The following is a 4,606-nucleotide window of genomic DNA, read 5'->3' on the forward strand; positions in this document are numbered from 1 at the left end:
TTGAAATTATATCAACTTATTTTAGTTTTGTGTGCAATAAACAGCTCCACAGCCGCTACTGCTGTAAAGAGAAATAACAGCAGAGGCGAGTCTTGCACAAACCTCACTGCCGAGTAGATCAAATGGGGCAGCCTAATCTTTCCATTTTCATATTACTTGCTGGTACAAAAGGCTGAGATCCACTTCCCTCCCTTTCCATTCCCCTCTCCCTCCTTAGGTGTCTTCCGAAGGCAGGCAGAGAGAAGACAAAACAGACGAAAAACAGGCTCCTCTGCTCTCTAGCTGCGTTGCTTTGACAAGAACGCCAGCTAATACTTTGCCTTTCTGAAGGCGCCTGTGCTCTGTGCAAGCCCTGGAGGGCTCAGCAGTGGCAGCGCTGCCTCACCTGGGGAGCAACATGTCAGCCGTGCTCACTGCCGATGGCTGCCTCACAGGGCAGCCGGGTCAGGCGCCCGCTCACAGGCTTCGTGTGAAAATGCCTGACGAAACCCTTCTGGCAGCGAGCTGGGACCTTTGCCACCAAAACACAACGCTGCCTGCCTTTTAAGTGTGGCCTCTTCCCTCAGCGGCAGGGTCTGCAGCTCAAGGGGAGGCCGCAGCGAGACACCAAAGCCAGCCCATGGCTCGCTGAGGCAAACCGAACATGGCAGGTGGGGCCAAGGGGTCCCTGTGGAGTGGCACAGGACCAGGGCCCTTGCAGGAGCACCCAGGAGGCAGCTGTCTTCTGTAGGCTGAATTAAAAGGGCCTGTTGTAAGCAGGCATAAAGTCATATAATGTAATTTCCACCCAGGGTAATGCTATTACGGTGTCAGAGGGATGGTCAAAGAGCTGTGGTGTAAATAGGAATGGGGCCATCAGTCTTCAGAGCAAACGTCTGTGCATCTGTCGCTATAGGTAGGCCAAAAGGAATTTATTACCTTTTACCCGCCCTGTATTTGCAGTTTTCTCACTCTTTACACTTTGTAGCCTAACAAGCAAGTCAAGTGACGATGATATAGTCATTTCCTAGTCCCTCTGGCAGAGAAGCCATAGGCATAGCAAAGCACAGAAAGCGTGTTGTGTTTTTTCCTTTTGCAAGTGGGGCAGTTTCAGGTTTTGTTGGGTTTTTTTAATTGTTGTTTTGGGGTTTTGTTTAATTTTTGTTTCAGGTGGTAAAGATAGTCTCAACACGCTATTCCCTTTGAACTGGTAAACAGAAATCACTGAGCTGCTCGCCCGTGTCCTTCTCCTCTCCACAGCTAGCTCCAGCTCCTGCGCCAGGCTATCTCTCATGGGGCCTCTCGTGCAGAAGAAGATTTGAGGTCCTCTTCCAGTGAAATGTGCTTTCTTCTGTCATTTACATAGTATAGCATTTCCCCTTTTGGCTAAGGTAGCAGCACAGATGAGGACATGAAATCAGGTTCTGAAGTTTAATTAGTGTGGTTAGAAAATCTGATAGAAAGGCAATTTAGGATGCTGCTGCTGAGGGAAAAAAACCCTTGCTGACAGCAGAGAATTGGACTTATAATGCACTATTCACATAACACTAATCTCCCTATCTCTGAACTGACAAAGATGGTTTTTTTCAGTAATTTGAACACCAGCTGGCGTTAGGATTTTGAATAATAGGAATGGCTGTAATACAATTCTTATTCCGTATGCTTAAATCTCCTTTGCAGCTAAGAAAAGTTTCATTATGGTTTGATACCTACTTTCTGTACAGGGAGGGACTCCAATTTGTCATTCATATTTTTACTTGACATACTCTCTCCAGCTGTTCAATGAGTTACCCAAATTTCAACTGAAAATTTAAAACTGCCACTGAACTCTTCAGTGTGGGTTCAATTCATTGCTCATCTTGCTCATCTACAGACTTTCTATGCTACCATGAGCAAACTTAGACCATGCTCAGGTGTCATGGCTGGGACTTTCTAGGAAATGCAAAACAGACTAACCACTGTCAAGCATTACCTAATTGTCAAAGTTGCCTGAAATCCATCATGTTTAAGTTCTTTTGCAATTCAGAAATACTTTGCCTACATCCCCTCTTACATGCCATCAGATCTACCCTGTTCAAATAGAAAACACTCAAAAATGAAAGAAGAGGTTGACAGGACCTTTCCAAGGTAGCTTGGTAGTAAAAGACTTGCGAAGGAAACAGGAGATTAAGGATCAAGGTCCATTCAGCTTAGCATGACAGTGCCTGAAAGCGTGTTTCTTCATCAGACTGAAGGCAGGGAAGCACCAATACACAGACAGAAATGCAAGAACCCTGTGACTGACTTACTCTCTTGTCTGGTAAGGTGAATAAGGAAAAAACATGGTTTCTGATCTCCGGGAGAACCATGTGTGTGTTTTCCACTTAAGAGCTCATGAATAAATGAGCTCTGGGAATAAGAAACAGAACTCAAGACAGTCTTCCTACTGAGTGTCAAAATCAGAATTTCTCTTGATTATCCTCTTTGGTACCATGAGTTTTGCATTCCTTTTGCACTGGCTTAGCATTGCAGAGGGTTGCCCTACCTAAGGCTACTTTGTTGCTATAAAACCGGAGCAGTGGGGTAAAGTCTTTGCAGGCTGTTGAGGGTCAACAATGTGCTTTCCCATTTTGGGACATGAGTCATAACCACAAAACCATTGAACTGAAGAAATTGTTCTCCTCCTTGCAAGCCTCTCCAGTATATACAAAAGAGGTCTCAGATTCTGAGTCCCAAACTCCTGTTCTTCAGCCCCATTTAGCCCTTTTCAATTGGAAAGTATTTCCCTGCCTTCTCGGTGTTGCTCAGTATCACTGCTTTAAAAATCTTACAACTGCTGCTTGTGCCACCCATGCTGGTGATACACCTGAAATAATACCTTATTTCATGCATGTCCAGATTTTTCAATTGTTTGCAAGACCCACTGTGAATACTACAGTTTGTTTAGAGAAATCTGTCTCATGCTGCCAGACAAGCATGGCTAGACAAAAAGGTTTTTTTATTTTTAACTAGTTTTTAGGCAATAGTTTATTTGACAACCATTTTGTCAGTCTCAATGACTGAATTCAGTGAATAGTATTTGCCAAAGCTAAAAAACAAGGACGAAATGTCCAGGATGGCAAAACGATTAATTTACAATTTCCATAACAGAATATTTCAAGTGTTTAGGCTATAACTAAAGAAACGTAGGTAGGAAGAGGCAGTTGCATTAGTGGTGCTGCTGTCTTTTACACAGTATAGACCTTACGTTAAGAAGTTCATCCAGTCTTCAGAAGAAACAGAAATTCTATCTCCTTCTCTGCCTGACTGAATGCGTGGTTTGAACCAAGATTTCCACCTCCTGAGAGAGCAGCCCAAAGCTCTCATTAAAATAGAGATTTGGCTCAACCCTTTAATCAAGTTCTATAAATTCTTGTCATATAGCCATCCATACTTGCAGACCTAGAGATGTGTATTTGAACTGAGAACTGTAGGAGACATGTAAGGTCATGCCATGCCGTACCATTTCAGAAATGCCTCAGCTACTTCTGAGTGAGCTCGGATGCCTATGTGACACTGCATAAAGAAAATACTACTGGATTCGACCAGGTGCAGTGATGTAGATCTGTTGTGGTCCTTAGTCTGTCTTTCTGTTAGGGCAACAAGATCCTGTTGTGTCATACCCTGATATTCCAGCAATCGCATTTCATGACCCAACAGTTTCAAATATATCTTTGCCCAAGATTTAAAAAAATAAATGGAGACAGAAGTATGAATTTATTTTTCAAATAATTTTTAAATTACATTATACCTAGAAGGCATTGCAGACTCACGATCTCACCTAGCTTAAAGCTAAAACACATGTTTTCCATTTAATTCCTTCCTTTTTCAACATACTGGCAATGAAGACCTCCAGAAATAGATTGAGGTGTTTATTCATTAATTTATATTGTTCAGATTATTAAGTTTGTTTGGTGTATTTGTTCTTCAGGAAACCTGTGTGTGAATGGGCTTTACAGCATTGTCTGCAGTCAAGTAGCTTATTTACAATGTTGGTATTAAATTACAGGTGGTTGTTGTTGCAGTGTTCCTATATATTGTGCTGAATTCACAGCAGGTGTGATTTAGTTAAGACTCAGGGCTGAAACACTGAGTGTTCTTAAATGACTAGATTTCACAGTCATCCATCACAGCTCCTTAGTTATTGAGGGACATGGGCCTGTTAGTGACAGTTAGAATGGATAAAGCTACATGTGAAAAATGTAAAGGAAATATTTCATGATGCACATGAAATCAGTAACAACAATTACTGGTGCATTTACTTTTAACATTCAGGTTATCAGTTTCTTTATGGACCCAAAGGCATAAAACAAGGAGGGTGCTCTTGAGAAGGCAGAATGCCACCAGGCCTCTTGCCTGTAGTACGTATGCATTTTCTTTCTCATTAATAATGTTGCAGGGCATCTCCACACCTAAAAGCTAAAAACAAAATAACAATAACAACATCCAAACCAACCAACCAACCAACCAAACGTGCTGCTGGAGGTAGGATATTCCTTTAGTTCTTCCTCCTCCATGAGAAAAGTTGACTAACTTATTTTTCCCTTTTTTTCCAGTTCCTCTTATTTGTATCCTTCCAAAATTGCCTAAACAGTATTATAACAATCGG

This window comes from Aquila chrysaetos, chromosome Z, assembly GCF_900496995.4.
Source record: "Aquila chrysaetos chrysaetos chromosome Z, bAquChr1.4, whole genome shotgun sequence".
In the NCBI taxonomy this organism is placed as follows: domain Eukaryota; kingdom Metazoa; phylum Chordata; class Aves; order Accipitriformes; family Accipitridae; genus Aquila; species Aquila chrysaetos.